We start from the raw sequence: 21,912 nt of genomic DNA, 5'->3' as shown, positions 1-21,912 counted from the left end.
TGCACTCAGTTCCATTCGTAACATTCATTGATTTAAATAATTTAACAACTCCAGATCACTTAAAGGTAGTGCTTCACTTTAAATGTACTCTAACTTCTGGAGAAGGCTAGTATGTCTGGAAATGTTAATGGGTCGTTTATATTGGATAACGCGTTAAGCAGTTGTTTATCTTTTATTATAGGATTTTTCACAGCCTTTGGGGTTTTATGTCTCCTAAAGGCAAGTAGAGTGTGCAGAGCATTTCTTAAATGTGTGTGATGATGAAATCTCTTTTTCATGGATACATGTTTACCAGTATCTCCCGAAACATAGTTAGCCAAACACTAGTTTACAAAATAAAACTTGTTTCCCTAGCAAAGCATTAGAAGTTGTCTTCAGTTTGGCCCCAACCTGCATTACCAACCCTATCTCCAGCCACTCCTATTGTATTCTGGTCACACCCCGCCATTCACTGTTCCCTGATTCCCTGAAGCCACCATGCAGTCTCCTGCCAAATCTTTTCTCTGTATCACTCTGTCTATAATGACTCTCCCTGTTTCTGTGTTTGGTAAAATTTCATTCATCATTCAAGGATCATCTCAAATGTTACCTTCTTCAAGCTTTTCTTTCTCTGTGCTCCTACTTTTCACTTAACAGTGTGATTGCTTACATTTCTGCTTCGTTTACCATATTGGAAGCTTTGGGAGAACACAAACCATGCCTTATTTATTTCTGCATCTTTACTGCTAGGATAGGGCCTGACATATTTTTTGAATGATTGAAAGAATGGTATCTTTAAAAATTGGTAAAGAGGAAATAGAGTTGTGTTAGGCAAGGCATTCTAGCGGGGTACTTCTTTAGGTAATACTGTGATCAGGTCCCTCTATCCTATTTTTGTCTCTCTTAAATCCCAGATAGCCATTCTGATAAGTATCCAGAGGGAATTGGGACTAAGAAGCTGACTCAGATTGGCTAAAATATACATGACATCACATTATGACAAAATCATTTATTTCAGTGAAAAATGTAATTGTCAGATGAATTGAAACACCCATGTTCATAAAATTCATCTGTTTATTCATTCACAAAGATATATTGATCACCTGTTGATGTTCAGACCTATTCTAGAAAGTTGAAAATATAGCAGTAAATACAGTTGGCAAGATTTGGAGCTTATGTTGAGGAATACATAAAATTAACAGACAAATAAGACTGCTTCAGCTGGTGACATACTATAAAAAAATAAACTAGAGCAATGTGATATGGCGGATAGGTTGGTGGAAGTGAGACTTCTTTGGATAAGACAGTAAAGTAAGAGAAGGCCTTAGTAAGGAGGAGACACTTGAATTGATATTTAAAAGATGAAGGTGGAAAGGGGACAGTCTTATGACAATCTTCAGGTGATGTCACAAATAAAATACAACATGTTCAAGGACCCTAGGGTAGGAACAACTTTGATATGTTCCTGCAACAGAAGAAGCCTAGTGTGGAAAAAGAGAATATGGGGAAGAAAGACAGGAATGGAGGTTGGAGAGTGAGGTAAGGCCAGGTCATGTAGACTTTGGAGACTGTGGAAGTGAGTCTGAATTTTATTCAAAGTTCAACAAGAAGCCATTGGGTTATTTTAAATAAGGACATGACATGATCTAATGTACATAGTGAGATGAGCTATGGAAGGAGAGGAAACTAGTTAGAATTCTATACAGCAGTACTTTCAAGGGAGAGATTATGATGACTCGACTGACCAGCAGTGGTTGTGGAGATCCACTGTATGAATTGAGGATATATTTTGGATATAGAGCAAGAAGATGGATTAACTAGCGTGGGTTTATTTGAGCCAGAATATAACAAAATGAGACAGATAAGAAGTCAAGGGTAACTTCCAGGTATTGGACTTCTTTCTTTGGGGGTCAAACCATCTTCAAAATGTGTTAATTATTTTAACTCAGAGGTCCAGATTCCTTCCCGCCAGTAAGGTCCTAGATTGATGGACAAAGCTTAACCATCTGACTTCCCTTTTACTTTGCTTTCCTTCTTGACCCCAAACCTCCTCCCAAACTTCTGGTTGATACAGTTTTTTCTTTAGAGAGGATAATGTAGTCATTAGCTCTGCTGGCCTGGGTGTTCTTTCATTCCTTTAAGGTCGCCTTGTGTGGCTGAGTTTTGATCTTATTAGGGAGATCATAATTTACCTCGTGTTTAAGTTGGAAATTGGAAGGGTATCTTAATAAAGTCCCCAGATATTTACCACAAGGCAATAGATCATGGCTCACCAAATATCCGATGTTGACCCTCCTCTTCCTGTTCAGCTCTGGCCTTGACCCCTCTGTCTAATACTTTCATGAGAAAGATATTTGAAATTTAATACAATTTAATATGTTGGATGATGAGTATCATTTACCTAGGAAAGTCACCAGGTAAAGAGAGTTTGGATGGGATGTCAAGGAGGACATAAAGTAATCATTTGACCCTAAAGAAAACTATTTTAATTTCTTGGAGTATACGCTTGAAGCCTATGGTCTCCTTGCCCCCTTTTATTTCTTACTTTTCAGTTGAGATATGAGATCATGGTATATCCCTGGAACGCCATTTATTGGGTTTATTAGAAATTGCCCCAGATATGAAGGAGAATTGATATAGGAAATTGATACCATTTAAAACGGAATCCTCTCTCAGTTTCCTACCATTAAACTTCAAGTAACAAAATAATGCCATAGGTATGTGTCCATTGTTCGTTCTGAATCTTTTATTTTAAGAGTTGATGCTGCTTATTTTGCTGATTAAATTTCAAGAGTGTTTTTGGAAAACAAACATTTTTCTAAGCGTTACTCTTTCTTTAAGCTTCAGTTTTATTTCAAGACAGTAATGAATGAGTTGTATTTTGGGGAATAAACTTCAGCCAGTGGGAACAGATAGTCCCTTCATATACTCCAGACCAATTGACTAAATTGATGTAGAAATTGATAAATCATATTTTGTAGTATCTGAAAGTATCCTCCTGTTATGAGCTGCCTGTAGCTGTCATGGCAGCAGCCTGTCATAATGTCCATTTCCCATCACTAAAATTGCTGTATTGTCGACCCCATGACAGCACTGGCCTTGACAGAGTGAATGAATAGTCTGCTAAACAGTTCCTTGTTTCATATCAGTCTGTAACTGTATATTGCAAGGGCCGAGGTTTAATTCATACCTCAGCAGAAATCACATAGTGACAGGCTATGCTAAGTGATCTGTCTCTTTCAATTTGGACTCATGCTTGAATTTCATAACTCAGAGGAACTCGTGAGTGAGTGAGTGAGTGTGCTGCAGTGGAAAAATACAGAACTGGAGATCAGGAAACTTGGGTACTTGTAGCTGGGCTACTCTGGACTCCTTGAATCACCCTAGCCAAGGTTCAGAATGTTAGGGTCTACCTCTCAACTGGAGGAAGTTAGAATAGTTAAAAAAAAAAAAAAAAAAAACGAAAACAAAAACCGTGATATATACATTTGACTGTCAACTCAGATTGATTCATGATGGCGCTATGGACCATGGTGGTAAGAAGGATGGTGAGGCTACATCAGGCCCCTCAGGAAAGAAGACAGTAAAAGTTAGCACAGTCAGCCATGAATTAGAAAACAGTGTGACCCTAGATCTCTAATTTCTTTGCTAGCCTTGGCATTCAATGTTACCATGTGCTTCATGGAAATGACATAATTATAATAAATTATGATAACAGCTACCATTTGTGAAGCTTTTCTTATATACCATTATCTTAATTTAATTTAACCTTCAAAATAATGCAGGAAGGTAGGTCATCTCATCCCCATTTTATAGATGAACAAATGGACTTTTAGAAACAAAGTAACTTGCCCTAGTTCATACCTCTAACAAGGACCAGATTTATGGTTGGAACTCAGGTCTGACCCCAAAGGGCCACTCCTTTCATTGTTCTCTACAAGTTCATATGTAAGCCTGCATTTGTTGATGTTGACTTGACTTATGAGAGTCTGATGAGCATAAAGTTGTCAGAGAACTAAACTTATTTAGGTCACTACACAGCTGAAAAAATATTGATTATGGATCTCCGCAAATGGAATAGGTTTGAGAATGAAGTAGGAACAATGTAGTTTTTAAAATAATTTACTTACAGATATTCTGGAAGCTCTGTTTAATTTTTTTTTTAACTTCTTAAGACTTCATAATTTTTTAATGGGAGTAAAGATGTCAAATTCTGGAATGAGGAAAACCTTTTAGCCTCCTTTGAAATTTGGAAGACAATTGAAGATGATTTAAGGATAACCCTCACTCCCAAGCTCAGGGTCCAGTGTGTCTGGTGTAGTTGTTCTCTCCAACAGAATGGGGGACGGATCTGTCACTCTTCCCACACGATAGATGACATTCAATAAGTCCTTCATAAATAATTGCTGAATAAAGAAATAGGATATTGCATTCCTAAGTTTCATCTCTTATTTCTACAGTAGAGAACAAGAGATGTTCTTCAAAAAGCTAGCTCAAGTTACCCACTTTTACTTATGCATAATAACTTTTAAGATATAAACACATACTACTCAATAAATTAAAAACAGAGTGCTTGTTTAGCAGGATGAACCTGGACCAGAGTTAGGCAGGCAGCTGTGATTTTTCAGTGCTGCTTTCTATCCACTAGAACTTGCCTCCTATCTGGTTACAGGATTACATCACTAGATGAATCATGTCATGTGGTATCTTTCTTGAACCCTTTATGTCCTAGTCTGTTATATAGGTGCTATTATGTGCGTATTCTTTTTCTGGTGGTGATGATGTCGGCACAGGGAAGGAGGGAGAAGCTGGTATTTTACAGGAGGTTTGTATCTTTTTTTTCTGCAGAACATCTAACTATTGCATGACTGGGAAAATTTGGCTTGTCTCTTAGACAATGCTTTTTAAATTAGGTGTGATTATTTCTGATGAGTTCTAGATGGGTCACATAGTCATTTCTTCATCTCAGCAACAGCTGAGCTTTAGCGTATCCCTCTTATTGGAACTCTCATCGTGCACCGCTTCCCCCCAGCCTCCGGCCCTGGGCCTTTATGATGTTTTAAAGTTGTGATTTCAAAGCAAGGTATGTTGGCCTTCTGTCTTATATTTCTTAGATTATAAGGGAATTTAGAAATCAATAGTGAATCAAGGACTAAATCTACTCCCAAGGATCTTACCAGGAGTATTGGAACAGTCTTTAAACTGGCCTTTTGCCTCCAATGCACCGCAAAACCCATCCATTTCAAGCTGTCAGAATATTTCTAATACCCCCTCCTCCCACAAAATGTCTTGTCATTCTGCTTAAAATCCTTCAGTGGCGCCACACTGCACATGGGATACAGTCCAGATTCCTTAAAGTGACAGAGAAGCCCCATAACCCACTGACTGACCAACTTTAAACCTTAAAACCAGTTTCTCCTCCATTTTCCTTCCTAAGTACATTACTCTCCTGAAAAAATAGTGTCACATTTTGACACAAATTTGTCACAAATTTCATCCTCTATCAAGTTTGAGGAGGCTTAGTAATTAGCACCTTTTAAAAATTTTAAGATTAAAACCAGGTAAGACAGAGGTGCCAGATTCTGATAGAGATTTTTTTTAAATCAAATTTATTATTGCTAAAAGCTAGGTTGGAGGAAATGGCTATGGCAGGCAGTAAAGTGGGTTTACCAAAATCCTCTGAACTCTTGATTTACCCCCATACCCCAAACCCCAAACTGCCAACTTGTGCAGAGCCACAGTCTGCCTTGCTGAGCTTATCTTACAGCAAAAGAGAATGCAAGGCTCATGCAGCTTGGCCGGCTCCCAAGAGGAATAAGTGAGCTGAGCATCCCCAGTTCCTTTTTACAAACTTAGCCAGCATAAAACTTCCTTCTCCTTGTGGGGATGGAGAAGGAGATCCAGAGCATTACACTGGGGAAGTCTTTCTACTTGAAACCATTACTCTGAGCCTGGGAAATCCTTTATTCCCCTGTCTTTCTGTGGAATTCTGGCTACCCCTGCCCATCCAGCCTCAACGATATTTCTCTTTGTCTGTAGCTTTTCCTGGTTTGCTTTTTCCCCATCTCCCCTAGACTCCTAACCAACTTAACTATGTTATTTTCCATTGCACTCCATGTTCACTCCATTATAGTATGTGATGTCAATTTAGTGAAATGATTAGCTGGTCTGTGGAATTCCGAAGGTCAGGGGCTGTGTTATGCTTCACCAATACCTAAGAGTGAGTTTAGAACCTTGTGGGCACTTAATAAATAGAGATGTTTTCTAAACTACGTAGAAGGAAACTGAGTGAAAATTACTTACTTCGATGACCGCTTACTAGGTGCTGGCTGGGATGGAAAGTTGTTCCTGTTAACTCACCTAATCTACACAACTCTGAGAAACTGAAGGTATTACTCTCATTTTTCAGATGAAGAGAGAGGTTCATAGAACTTTGCCTAACAGTGGAGCCGATATTCAAACCCAAGTTGGCCTGTTGTTCTTAGATGAACCCTTATACCTCCCTGATCCCTGGGTTATCTGTAAACTGAGATTGTTTTTCAGAATATAAATTAAACAGGTACAGAAGTCATAGCATAAGGACAAAATCTCACACTCGTGTTTTTTAGACTTTTAATATAAGTTTTTAAATAGATAAGGGGGAGTATATATTTAGAAGTTAGCATTTTAATATTGACTTTTTAATGCTTTCACTGAGGAGACTTTATGTCTCATATCATTGAGAAGGTATAATGTTAGTTACACAACATATGAATGGGTAACCCAGGTAGACTATAGGTTAGCTGTCAGTCAACATATTTAATTTTAAGATTTATGCATTGCCCATTTAGTCTTTTTTTTTTTTTTTTTTTTTTCCACAGTGGCTGTACCATTTTACATTCCCACCAACAGTGCACAAGGGATCCAACTTCTCCACATCCTCACCAAAACTGCTTTCTGTGTTTTTGTTTTTTTTTTTCTTGCGTTATGCGGGCCTCTCACTGTTGTGGCCTCTCCCATTTGCGGAGCACAGGCTCCGGACGCGCAGGCTCAGCGGCCATGGCTCACGGGCCCAGCCGCTCCGCGGCATGTGGGATCTTCCCGAAACGGGGCACGAACCCGCGTCTCCTGCATCGGCAGGCAGACTCTCAAGCACTGCGCCACCAGGGAAGCCCCATTTAGTCTTATTTGGCAATATTCCTTCTTTTTTCCTGACCTCATTCATTCTGTATTATCTTTATCTTTTTCCCATATATCTTATTGGATTTATGTCTTTAGTCTGATATATCTGAGCTCACCCAGCTGACCTCCAATCATTTTAGTCAGTTTAGTTGTATGTGATAAAATCTACCTCATCTTCAAAATACTCGGAGTAAATTATAAGGAATTATGAGATTTTCCTGGATCATTTACTGAGCTGGTTGCTAACAAATTTTTCTTAAATGATAGAACAATAATAACTGATGTGTATTGAATGCTAACCCTGCGACGAGTATCCTGCTAAGTGCTATGTATGCATTTTTTTCTAGAAATCTTCACAACTGTGTGGGTTAGTCACTAGTCTTCCCCGTTTTCAGATGAGACAACAAAACTTCAGAGAGAATTTAAGCAATTTACCCATGGCAACACTGACTGAGTGGCAGCGTTAGAGTTCAAGCTTTTGCTGACTCACTCTCAATTCCTGCATTTTTACACTGTGTTACCAAAAGCATAATTCTCACTTTCTGGAAGCTGAGCATTGTCTTTAGAGAGAGACAGAATTGAACTGAATTCTGTCTTTACAAATAACAAGCTCTGCGACCCTAGCTGTGTTACTCAATCTCTACCACTTCCTTTATTTGCCTGTTGAATGGGCCTATATCATGGGATTACTTTATTAAAAGCCCTAGTACAGAAGGAGCTTAGTGTTGTACCTGGTATTTGGTGGATGTTCAATAAATGCTAAATCCCTTTTTCTTTCCCTCACAGAGAAAAATAATATTCCCTATGTTTCCAAAGCTTTTCCATATTTTTTTATTTGAGCCCCTAAGATCCCCGGTTTAACAAGGATTATTATTTCTATTTTACAGTAGAGAAAATAAGGGCTCAGAAAAGTCAAAAGGCTTAGTTTTGGTCATACACATCTTGTCAGGAACAGAACAAGGGCTTTATGTTTCTCACTCCTTTTCAATACACAATATTTACCTCTCGAAAAACAAGTACAGTGAAGGCAGAAGGAAGGACATCGATAAAATCTAAAAGGTTCCTGTACGAAAAAAATGCTCTGCAAAAAGATATTTGCTCAATCTTCTAACCCTCCTTTCCCTGAGAGGCAAAAATCTAGAAAGAACTCAGGAAGGAAGAGTCAGATCCATTAGGAAGATTGTTCCCTTTGCTCAGCGAAGGCCATAATTGAGTTGACATTTAATAGTATTTGCTTATTTCAGAGCTGCAGTTACTCAGCTTTTAGTGAGGACTGTTTTGTAAAAGGTTAGAGGCTACATTGCATATTATCAGAATGAGTAAACTTACTTGCCAAGAGTGATCTTGCTGATCCTTGTTAATGAAAAGCAGGGGAGTCCCCTTATAAAATGCATTGCTAAATTATGGATCTGTTTACCATTGCCTGTTGACCATCCAGCGACTGGCACTTTGAAACAGACTTTCTTCCCTTGATCACCACGTAGCACCCTAAAATTCTTAAAACTTATAAACTGGAAGTAGAAATGGTCAATGCAATCTGCTCAGAATCCTGCAGTTTGCATCTAGGCTTTCCGAACCATTCCCATCCTCTTACTCATCATGCAAGTGAGACAGTCACGTGTGGATGGATCATCTCCCATAATTATCTAGGATTCTCTCCTTGCTTCTCCACTGGGCTCTGGAAAGTTGGAGGGTGATAGTAAAAGACTGCTTGTGAATCTGAACCTTAGATTAAAGGCTCACTTATTTAGAATGATAATTTGCTCCTAGCTCTGGACCTCGAAAGATTACTTTTATTCATATTAAGATAGTGAGTCACATCACATTCCCCATGAGCTGGGATGCAGAGCCCATTTTTCTCTCTCCATTGTATAGAAGACTTAAATCACAGTTACTTTTTCAGTCCCCCCACTGATGGTACAATATGGGATTTTTCTGTATTGAGAAACAGAAGTCAATAAAGGCCAAGGTTTGGTTGATTCTTGTAATTTTCCTAATTCCATCACAATAGCTTGGGCCAATATTCTTTAATTCCAGTTCTGTGACTTTACCATAGAAGTAGTGTTACCCAATGGCTGTGCTTTTGTCTCCTGTCTTTGAAAGAGCAGTTCTTTTGTTACATTTGAAAGGACTTAAAAATGAGAAACCTAAGGATTAACTTTTTAATTAGATATAATGATTAGAAACTCTTCATCACAGCAGTTTTCCTTTCATAATGAAAGGAAAGTTGACAGTTTCTGTTCAATTAATGTTCATTGAAATGTTTTTTAAATGAAATTATTGCTGAGTAAAAGGACATCAGAAAGCATATGACATGATTAAGGGCCTTGCTTTTTGACTTTTTTATGGGGAAAGACTGCTGATTTAAAAAGAATCCTGAAGACAACAAAACATTATATTTCTGCACAGGAGTAATATTTAAGTCTCAGTGCTTGTAAAACTGAATATCACAAAAGCTTCACCCCACTCTAAATGTTTGCAATCCCCATGCTAACTGACCTTTGATCACATCAACATAGTTCAGTGAAATCAAATTTGCAAGGCTTATTTTGGTGAAACCCATTATTTGTGATGATGGTGCTGGACTTTCGACTTTGGAATAGTTTACCTGTTACTGTCTTGACTTCATAGTATAATTTCAAATGATTTAGTTCATTTAATTGGGGGTTTTGCCATTGATGCATTAACATTCCATATACAACTTCATTTTGGGCTGAATAGGCCTGAACCTCATGAGCGCTGAGAATAAATGCTTTTCATGACTCTGAGACTTGGATTTATCTCTTGTTCTAGCCGAAAATCACCTGGTTCTTGTAAATAAATCCTACCTGAACTCCCTGAATCTGCAGTACTTACCTCTCTAGTCTCTTAACAAATAACTGTAAATATTCTTTCAATAAAAATTATTCTCTCCTTTTAGATTTTTATTGCCTAAAGTATCAAACAGATATTTATCATCCTTACCCTGGAAGCCTTCTGTACTTTCTCCTTCCTGATAGCATTCATGGTATTAATGATGATGATAATAATATTGATGACACCCAACATTTATTTATTATTACTTATTCTAAGAAGTGATAAGTATAAGTAATTCATTCAATCCTCACAATAATCCCAAGAGATTGATAACATTATTGTTCATTATTATTACTCCCAGTTTACAAGGGGGGAAACTGAGGCTTGGCAAGGTTAACTCAGTTTCCCAAATTTACTCAGTAAATAATTAATGCAGCAGACACAGACCCATTTATTGTCCCCCAGCAAGACTTTCTATTAATTGCTGTTGTTCCCTCTGCCTCTAAGCTTTACTAGAATCAAGGACTGTCTCCTTCTTCATACTATTTTTTCTTAATCCAAACTCTGTTCCTTTGCTTTTTCACCTAATCCTTGCCCCTTGCCTGCCCTAGTAATCCAGGCTTACCTCTTATTGGCTCTCACCTGACCCCAGTTGTCTCACATGAGTTGGAAACCTCAAAGTCATTATTAATACTACCCTCTCCTTCCATGTGAAATAGACCAATAAGATATTTCTGAGTGTTTGTGCGTGTGCGCGTGTGTGTGGGAGAGGGCGCAGAAGAGAAGGAGAGATGAGGGGGAGGAAAGGAGAGAGGTGGAGATGAGGGAGAAAGAAAGGAGAAAAAAGAGATGGAAGGAGTGGGAGAGGTAAGGAAGGAGAGAGAGGCTGAGACAGAGAGACACTTATGCAAACAGACTAAAACATGTTGCTACCCAGCGGAGATGTATCGATTAGAGGAAGGAAATGGGAGGGCAAACTTCCAGGGAGCTTTACTTTAGGGCCATTTTGATATCTTAAAAGAGTTGAGACAAGAAGTGAATCTGTAAAAAAGTTCTTTGGTGTTAACAGAGCAAAAGAATATTCCTAAGAAGACCAGTGCTTTAGTCCTGGCCGTGCCACTATCTAATTGCATAATCATAGGTACATCAGTCTGGGTCTCAGTTTCCTATCTGTAAAATGGACACAACCATCCCAGCCTCATGGGATTGTTTTAAAAATCAAATGAAATACTTATATGATGAAGGAAAGGTAATGGAGATCAGGTTCTTGAAGTGCTTATGAACTAGTGAAATGATAAATATCTGACATATGGACAGAGCTTAGCATTACACAGAAATAAAAATATGTTTAGGTAAAGAAGAAAGTTAATAGCTAATGATTATTTATTGGGTGCTTATTTTATGTTAGTCACATAAGCCGACTCATTTAATCTTCACAACAACCACATGGCATAAATACCATTCTCAAACCCATTTTACAGGAGAGAAAACTGAGGTCCAGCATGTAGAGTAACCTGATCAAGGTCATACAGTTAGTTAAAAAGCAGTCTAGCTAGGATTCTAGCCCAGGAAATCTGACTCCAGATCTTACACTCTTAACTATCTATCCTCTCTGCCTCTTCCATGAGCTGGGAAAGAATAGGCATTGCTTGCAGAGGAGAAGCCCTTTGCTGCCAGTGAGGAGATTCTACCACCACAAAGCCCACCAACACAGTTCCTCTCCATGGCTGAAGGGCACCTGTGTGTCAGGTGTACCTCTCAACAGTGTACCCTGCCCTCCCTCAGCTACTTCCATGTTGGCTATCAAAGCACTTAGGCCATTAAAAAACGTTTGGGGAAAAAAATTGAGTAACTGTGCTGTATAAATCCTGCTTTTCAAAACCTTGGAAAATAGAAGTGTATTAGGCATGTTGAAAGTGCAATTTAAAAGACTTTCTATTTCCAGCTGAGATTTTTCTGCTTGGGTATGCTTAAGCAACATGGAAATAAAAGATTTCAATCAGGTCTCCTTAGAAGTTCTTTCACGTTCTAGTTAATTCGGCAATGCCTACATTAAGATCAGAGTATCTTAACCTGTCATGTGATTATTGTTCTCTAGGCTGTTTACTAGAGTGGACCACAAGGCTAAGAGTACCATAAAAGCAACTTCATTCCCGAGAGTTACTGATTTTTTTTTCCCCTCTTGCATTCCCTATTACAACACGAGAAGCCCTAACCACCTCCCTCTTATATTTAATATGCCGTGATTTTTTAAAAGCATCATGGTGAGGCATCATTGGAAGCCACTGTGAGGCCCTGAGCATTTCAGCCTTTGAGACGGTGCTAGGTCTATATTACTACTGCAGATACTGCAAGGACAAAATGCAGTAGTGGAGAGCTTGGAAGGGAGAGAGGTTAAGTAATCTGAGAAGGTTAAAAAATGGTAATGGTAGTAAACTGATCTATGCTGATAAGAACTGAGAGTGGTAAAACCTAAGTTCAAGTCCCGTGTCAGCCACTTATTGATAATGTGATTTGCATGCCTGTCATTTAACCATTCAGTGTATCTGTTACCTCAATTTAAAGTGGCTGTGTTAATTCTGTCTATACGTACACCATAAGGTTTTTGCAATAATCAAATGCATTCAGTTATTCAACATACATTCATTAAACACCTATCTCATCGCTAGACACTGTACGTACAGGTGTAAAATGATAAACAGAAGAACTCTTCTGTATCCGTAATAGGGTAGTCCAACAATAATCTAGAAGCCACAAAAAAGATTTATAAGCTAGGTTCTGTGAAAATCTATGATGGAATATCCTGATCAAGGTCTAGGGCAGAGGTTATTAACTGGGTATGATTTTGTCCCCCCAGGGGACATTTGGCAATGTTTGGAGACCTATTCGGTTGTCACAACTCAGGGAGGGGGGTGCTACTGGCATCTAGTGGGTATAGGACAGGGATACTGCTAAGCCTCCTACAATGCACAGTAGAACTGAGATTTGAAGGATAAGTGGGAGATAATTCTGGAGAAGAGGTGGGAGAAGACTTGAGGCAGGGTAACTAGCACTGACATGAGAATGTGCTTCATCATAGCCTAAGTGCTGGGAGCAGGCCTGTGGGGCTGGGGAAAGGCGTGGGGGCAGGTAGCACAAGATGGCATTGGTGAAAGACCAAGGGGTAAGACCATGCAGGGCCGGGAGGGTCATGATGAAGTGGATATTGTGGGTTCCTGTGCATCTGCCTTGAGCAACTGAGTGGAAGAAGCTGGGATTTACCGGATGAGGAAATGAAAGAGAAGCAGATTTGAGGGGGAGGAAGGAGGATAAGAACTCAGAGTTTGAAGGCGTTTCCGTCTGAGATGTCTGTGAGATATTTGAGTGCAGATGACCAGCAGGCAGCAGGATATCCAATTCAGGAAAGAAATCTGGGCCAAGAATATAAATGAGGTATCCATTGGCATACTAATATTTAAATGAGTAAAAAGAGAGAGGGTAAAAAGTAAAAGGAAAGAGAATTCCTAGCTGTGAAAGTGCTTTGTCTTTCGAAATATGCTTTACAAATATAAGGAATTCCTGTTATCACAAACATCAAGTACAATGCTTTTAACATCCATCCATTTATTTAACAAACCTTTGGTCTCCTTCCTTATATGCTAGGTAATGCGCCAGGGCCTGGGGTAAAAAGTTGAATAAGATTGACCTTGCTCTCAGAAGGAGTCAAGAAAGCAAGTGGGTGGAGGGGAGACAGAAAATTCTTTTCTTTTTTTTAACCTTTTATTTTATATTGGAGTATAGGTGAAAAACAATGTTGTGTTAGTTTCAGGCATACAGCAAAGTGACTCAGTTATACATACACATGTATCTATTCTTTTTCAAATTCTTTTCCTATTTATGTTGTTACGTAATATTGAGCAGAGTTCCCTGTGCTATACAGTAGGCCCATGTTGGTTAGACAGTAAATTCTTAATACTGTCCTGTAAATGAGTTTGTGTAGCTTTCCTTCTGTCAGGAGAGTCCAGAGGAGAAGGGCTGAGGTCTCTTGAGGTGGGCAAAGATGAGGAAGACAGATTTGATCTGCCCCGTAGTTTTATCCCGGGTTGGCCCTAGCTTTAACTCTGGCCTGAGGTTTACGTGCTGTGACCTAGCATTCGGTAGAACTACTTTTAAAGAAGACCTGTTGCCCTGCCTGCTTCAGTCAGCTTCTCTGGGATCCTCTGCTTTCTCTCCCTTATAGAACTGGGCTTATGATTCCAGACTGCAGAGTATATGGAATAGCACTTTACCACAATGACTTGCATCTCTTAAGCACATATGAAATATACTGACTGATTGATCAAATATATAGCACACTTCTCTATTGTAAGAATTTTGGTATCCCACAGGTCATATCATGCCCTCTGGAACACTATTGCACACAGTAAAAGTTCATGCTCTCTTTTATTTTGGTAAAGTCGCATGAGTCTTACCCCATCCAAAAAAACAAGTGTCACTCATCTTAAATAGGAGAAAATGGGTCAGATATGAGCTTTTGATAAGAGCCATGGCCAAACTCACCAGAGATCTTTGGAAATACAGAAGATTTGGGTAAATATACTAACATATGTTTCTGAAGTTTTAATATGCTTTTATCTATTTTAGGCCCTATTAATAAAAATAATATCAAGTGAACACTGAAAGTCTATGATGTTCCAGGCTCTGTGCTGGCGCTGACTGTACCCTGGCTTCGCTTTTCTGATCCTACAGTTTAGTTGGGGAGACTAGAGATTAAAAGTAAATAAATAAATATATTCCAAATTAAGATAGGAATCATGAAGGAAAGAAACAGGGTTCAGGGAGAAGGAACATTAGGAGGATACACACTTAGACTGGGGTGTGGTTGTCAGGAACGGTGAATCTGCAAGTACCTAAGTATTTTCCAATCAAACGTGTGTTGAACAAAGAGCCAAAAAATATTTATCTTAGGTCTTCTTTCTTTATTACTTACTTACTATTTAACTCTTACTTATTAAATAAGTTAAAATAAAGTTAATTTCACAAAGAATAACAGTGATAACTGTATGCTAGGCTCCGCTCTAAAGTTTTCCAAATATTAACTCATTTAATCCTCAACAGTCCTATGAGATAAGCACTGTTATCATCTCTATTTTATACATGAGCAACGGGAGCAAAGGAGAAACTAAGGAACTTGTCAAGGGTCACATGGCTGGTACATGGTGAAGCAAGTTACATTAGCCTCTGTGGACCTATTTATCTGTAAATTGAGAATAATACTTTCATGGGAATAAGATGGGTGCTGCATGGGAAAGTAGTTTTTTAAGAAGTACAATGGTAGATTTCTATCTTTATAATTTTAATACCAATTACAATGTCACTATTACAATGATGTAGGCTCTGAATGTGAAATATTATGAGGAAACCAGAAATTTTAAGATGGAGGAGCCTACCCTCAAGAGTTTACTGTCTTACTAGAGAGATTATCAGCATACACGATAATGTACAATTCAAAATTGCATGGGATATTTTTGCTAAATTTAAGGCCATAGTTGTAAATGCTTAGTTGAGAGAAAAATGGGATTATTGAGGATTAAAATCTATCCATAGATCACTGAATTATACCTCTGAAGGACACTTGAGAGATGATTGAGTCTAACTTCTGTGTTTTGTAGATGAGTAATTGAAGCTTGTCAAAGCAAAATGACTGAACCAAGATCTTACTGCTAATTAGGGCAAGAATCATAACTAAGAGTAAGGCCCCTGGATATGAAATCTCAGCCCTTTCCTCTAGTTAAACTTTTTTATATTCTTTGCTTCCCTTCCTGCGGGAAGGTCAGTGCTTTCTAACCCCCTCTCCACCTCGGGCAGATGGATCGAACTACAAGATTAAAACATTAAATGATAACAGAAATGGTCACTTTGGATAAAGTCCAGGAGATTGAGACTTTCTGATGGTTTTTCTAGGAACTTTTTAAGGAAATTTTAAAAATGGCTTCAGTGAAGTCTATTGATATTCCATGAACTGCACATATTTAAGATGTACAAATTGATGTTTTGACATACGAAACCATCCATTCACGATAATGAACATATCCTTCACCCTCAAAAGTTTCTTCATGCCTCTTTGTAATCTCTTCATCCAACTCCCTCCCCCTGCCCATTGTATCTCCCCATTCCCAGTTTCTCCTTTCTATCCCTATAGGTTAGCCTGCACTTTCTATAATTTTATATAAATGGGACCATACAATGTATATTATTTATTTCTCTTCTTTCAGCATAATTATTTTTAGATTCATCCATGTGTTATGTGTATCAATAGGTCATTCCTTTTTAGTGCTGAATAGTGTTCCATAGTTTGGATATATCACAGTTCACTTATCCACTCACCTGTGGTTTCCAGTTTTTTGCTATTACAAATAAAGCTGCTATAAATATTTGCATATAAGTCTTCGAATAAACATATGCTTTCATTTCCCTCGGATAAATATCTAGGATTAGAATGGCTAAATCATGCTGGGTACATGTTTAAATTTTCAAGAACCACTGAACTGTTTCCAAAGGGAAAGTAGCATTTATATTCCCATGAGCAGTGTATGAGAAGTCCAGTCTTCCACATCTTTACCAATTCTTGATATGGTCAGTCTTTTTTAATATCATTCATTCTAATAATTAGTGTATTTTAATTTTTATTTCTCTAATAAATCGCAGTGTTGATACTCTTCCACATGCTTGTTTGATACATATATATCTTCATTGATGGTGTCTGTTAAAGTGTTTTGCTCATTTTTAATTGGATTGTTTTATTATTGAGTTTCGAGAGTTCTTTATATACTTTAGAAACAAATCCTATGTTAAATATATAGTTTATAAGTTTTGCTTGCATTCTATGACTTGTCTTTTCATTCTCTTAACGGTATTTCAAGAAACAAAATTTCCCATTTGTTGATGTCCAGTTTTTTTCTGTTATGGTTGTGCTTTAGTGTTGTATCTAACCCTTAGATCACAAAGATTTTCTATGTTTTCTTTTAGAAGTTTTATTTAGGCTTTACATGTAGGTCTGTAATCTATTTTGAGTTTATATGTAGTAAGAGGTATACATCAAAGTTTGTTGTTTTGCATATGGATAGCTAATTGTTCCAACATCATTTGTTGAAAAGATCACCTTTTCTTTATTGAACTGCCCTTGCACCTTTGTTGAAAATCAGTTTGCTGTCATGTGTGGGTTGATTCCTGGAGTCTCTATTCTGTTCCATTTGTCCCGTGCTATTCCAAGTTGTTTTGGCTACTCTAAATTCTTTGAATTTCCATATGATTTTAGAATTGGCTTGTCAGTTTCTCTAAAACAAACAAATAAGCAAACAAACAAATAACTTTGTTGGGGTTTTGACTGGGTATGCATTGCACTGAACCTATAAATTAATTTTCAGTGTATGACATCTTAAAAATAGTCTTATTACCCAAGAACTTCATATCTCTCCATTTATATGTCTTTAATTTCACTGAGGAAAGGTTTGTGGTTTTATAAATTTATCCCTAAGTATTTTATATTTTTTATAAATTTATCTTTTTTCACCTTCCATTTTTTTATTGCTAGTAAAGAGAAATACAGTTGGTCCTTGTATACTGATCTTGTATTCTGCAGCCTTGCTGAACTCAGTTATAAATTCTAAAGTTTACTTTAGATTCTATGAGATTTTCTACAGAGACAGTTATGTCAAATATAAAGAAAGATACTTTTATTTTTTCCTTTCCAATATCTATGTCTTTTTCTTGACTTGTTAACTGTCTAGAACCTTCTAGACAATGCTGAACAGAAGTGGTGAAAAGGGACATCCTTATCTTGTCCTGAGATTTTTTTTTTTCTTATCCAGGAATTGATACTGGATTTTGCAAAATGTTTTCTCTGTGCCTATTGACCATATGGTTGGTTAGTTGTTTGGTTATTTTCTTTAAATGTTTGTAATATGTTGAATTATATTAAGTCATTTTCAAAGGTTAAACCTACTTGATTATGATGCGTTACCCCCTTTATATATTGGTGGATTCAATTTGCTAAAATTTGTTTAGAACTTTTTTCGTATATACTAATGAGGGCATATGAATATTTGCTTTTCTTGTAATATCTTCATCTGGTTTGGTACCAGGTTAATGCTGTCCTCAAAAAACAAGTTGTGAAGTATTTTTTCCTCTTCAGGTCTCTGAAAGAATTTGTATAGAATTATTTTTTTTTCCTTAAATAAAAATTCATCAGAAGGCATCTGGGCCTGGAGTTTCTTGGTGGTTAGGTTTTTAATTAAAAATTCTATATCTTTAATAGATACATGGTATGGCTATTTAGGGTACTTATTTTTCTTGAGTGACCTTTGGTAGTTTACATCTCTCAAGGAATTTGTTCCATATACAGTGTCAAATTTATTGGCATAAAGTGGTTTTTGAGATTTCCTTATTAGCCCGTTAATGGCTGCAGAATCTGTAGTGACGCAACCTCTCTTATTTCTGATTTTGATAATTTATTTCTTCTCTCTTTCCTCACTAGTCTCGCTAGAGGGTTATCAATTTTATTGATATTCTCAAAAAAACTAGCTGTTAGTTTTATTTATTTCCTCTATTTTCCCTTCTAATCTTTTAACTTTTCTGCTTTGTTTGATTTTAATTTGCTATATTTTTTTATTTTAATAAGGTGCAAGCTGAGATCATTAATTTGAGACCTACTTTCTTTTCAAATATAGGTGTTTAGTGATATATATGTTCCCTTAACTACTGCTTTAAAGACATCTAACAAATGTTGAGATGTTGTGGCTTTATTTCATTCAGTTCAAAATGCGTTCTAACTTACTTTTGATTTCTTCTTTGACCAATGGGTTATTTAAAAGTGTGTTATTTAGTTGTAAAATATTTTGGGAATTTTCAGAAATTGTTCTATTGTTGATTTCTAACTTAATTTTACTATGATCAGAGAATATATTTTCTTTGACCTGAATCCCTTTAAATGTATTAAAATTTGACTTATGGCTCAGAATATGTTCTACCTTGGTAAATGTTCCCTGAGCACTTGAAAAGAATGCCGTTGTAGGGTGAAATGTTTTTTAAAGGTATATTAGCCTAATTCGATGGATGGTTTTGTAAAGGTTTGCTATATCCTTATAGACTTTGCCTGCTTATACTATTAATTATTCAGAGTAGGATAATAAAATCACCAACTATAATCATGAATTTCTCTATTTCTCCGTGTTGCTTTGGTTTCTCCAGAAAACCAATTTTATATCCTCAATTCATCAAGTCCACTGGGTTCCAACTGGATCCACTCTCCTGTAATGTGGCCTAGACATTCAAGGTTGTAGATGGGGCAATCATAAGACTTATCTTGTTTGTTTCCTGTCTCTTAGAGTTCACTACTTTTTGTTCTCTGATGTCCATTTTTGAAACTTATTGTTTCATATATTTTGTTCAGTTCTTTTTTTCCAGATAGGAATGTAAATCTAAGCCCTGTTACTCCATTTTTATTGTCGTGAAGTTATATTTAAACCAATCACTAGCAGAAAGCATTCAAATGCAGACCTTTTCAGCATGGCAATAGTACCAACCATATAAAAGGTACTTTCAGACACTCTGAGGCCTGTAATCTAATTTAGAGCATGGCGGTATATTTAGATATGATGGACATATGGCCTAGTGACTAAGGGTTTAACAGAAAAATGGTAGCCATTACATATCAGACATTGTGCTAGCAGGAAAAAAAAAATACGTGCAACGTTCTACTTTGCGGGCTGAGGCAAATGCACACTGAGTGGTTCTTGAAAAGAAGCAGAGAATTGAAATTATATAATATTTATCTTTGTACTGTGTGTTTCTAGCACAGTGCTTAGCACATAGTAGAGCTCAATAAATGTTTGTTAAACTGAGCAAAATTGAATTATGTCAAATATTAGATCAGGTAAGACTCGTGGTGGACTCCATTTGAATACCAAAGGTAATAGACTTTAGAACTTATAGAAGTGATGGGGCATGAGTGCAAAACACGCTATATGCACCTAATAAAAACTAAATAATTAAGCAAGATGGCCTAAATGATTGAGCCACCTAAAGCCTCCAAAAGTATATCAATGTTCCTATTTTAAAGAGTGAGGAATAAATATATGAAATTTACTATCTCATGAGGTTTAGTTTCCCTGAATTTATGCACACTGATGCTCTAAGAATTAGTTAAAGCTAAGATTGATTAGCATTAGGAATAGGAAGCTACGGACTTTTTATTCAAGAGTAATAATTTTATTCAATAATTGTTACTTGGCTCCAGTAACAATCTTGAGTATTAAGCTTTCTTGGTGTCATGTTCTTTCCAAAACACCAGTAACGATCTTTCCCACTCTGTGCCTTTGTTCTACCTTTTCTTACTCAGGAATATCCCCTATCTATCTCTGCATGTCCAAATTTTACCCTAACTTCAAGCTCTAGCTAAGTGCTAAATCTTCTGGAAGCTGCCCTAATTTTCCCAGTTAATGTAATTTTTCTTTTTCATTGTTTTGTGAATAGTTTATACTACCCCTTTTATGGCACTTATCCTTTTTCAACTTGTCTTTTTGTTATTTGTGCCCATGTATCATCCCTTCAGTTAAACTCTAAGTTCCTTAAAGACAAAATCAACATCTGATATCCATTTGCCCGTAACACAATGAAAAAGTATAGCACATGGGAGATGCTTGATATGCTTGTTGGACCAATAAATAAACGAATGAATGCATGACTCCAAGGGCATTTTTTATGTAGAGGTTCTACATGTAGAGACTGTGGATTCTCTACCCTTTTGTGAAAGAGTAGGAAAGAAGGATCTTTTAAAAGACGCTGCTTAAATGAAAAGCAGAAGGGATCTGATGAACAAGAGATAGAAGCAGTCCAAGGCATGACAGAAAACCCAGAGGTTGGGGTCTGGAATAATGATGAACATTTGCTCAAGGAATTCAGAAAGAATAGATTCGAATATTGGAGGGTAACTTAGAAAACAACTTTTATTTTCCTGTTGTTTGATAAATACGGAACATCTACTAATGAAGGAATATTTTCTGGGAGTTGTGGGCCGGCTGGTTGACAGTGCATGAGGAAGAAGCATGTGGCTGGGGCAGATGGAAGAGTATAAGGGCAGGAATGAAGGCAGAGGAGGGACTGTGGGTGTGAGTTGAACAGAACACCATGAATGAGAAAAAGAGAAGGTTGGTTGAATTGATATTGAAAAATAAACTGTCTAATGGCAATAACCTTATGGTGTGTACTCATGAAATATTAAGGAAAAACAACCTCCTTACAAATCAGCCCAGGTAGAAATTTTGAAAGATCAATCCTACTTGCAATTCCTTCAATTCCAAATTGAAAAGTAATTGAGACAAGGGGAGAACTTTGCCTTTGAGACTTTCACGCCACCAAGTCATTAGTGTGAACTAATCCACCATCACCAGGGTACAAATGCAGAAAAACTAGGTAACCCAAATCATGAAGCTCTTCTAAAAATAATACAGCAAAAATCCTTCATTTATGTTATCACACTGTTTCCTACAGTCTGTACCTTGTTTTACACTCCTTGGATTTTCTAGGTCAATTAAAAGCACAATTTATTCATTATGCTGTGTGTTGCCCTCAGTTTACCCCTTACCTCTAGAAGTACTTGAATAAATATCCCCATTGTTGGCTGTGTAACTAGCCCTGAGAGCATAGATTCCTTTGGAACTTCAAAGTGCTCAGCACCTTACAAGGTGCATTACCACCTGCCTCAAGGATCCCACAGAGTCTGTGGGGCAGCGGGGAGGGAGGAGGTTAGTAGAGCCTTATCTTGTAGGCTCTAGTAAGTTAAGGAACACTCAGAATGTGTTGCTATATTCTGTTGTTCAGATTTTATTTAGTGCTTATACCTTTTTTGTTAAAGTGTGCAAGCAATTTCTCTGGGATTAACACGTTCCAGTTATGTGTAACCCACTCTCAGGTCCAAAGAATATGTGAAGGTTCAAT

At 37.3% G+C, this 21,912-nt stretch overlaps 1 protein-coding gene across 2 annotated transcripts in view; it reads left to right on the top strand.

Annotated features, from left to right (window-relative positions):
* Positions 1-21,912, top strand: part of DLG2 (discs large MAGUK scaffold protein 2) — a 1,040,068-nt gene that overhangs the window by 225,122 nt on the left and 793,034 nt on the right. The gene's annotated exons all lie outside the window — the stretch shown is intronic.

This window comes from Lipotes vexillifer, unplaced genomic scaffold (assembly GCF_000442215.2).
Source record: "Lipotes vexillifer unplaced genomic scaffold, Lipotes_vexillifer_v1.1 scaffold1457, whole genome shotgun sequence".
NCBI classification, from domain to species: Eukaryota; Metazoa; Chordata; class Mammalia; order Artiodactyla; family Lipotidae; genus Lipotes; species Lipotes vexillifer.
This window is presented reverse-complemented; position numbering and strand designations above follow the sequence as displayed.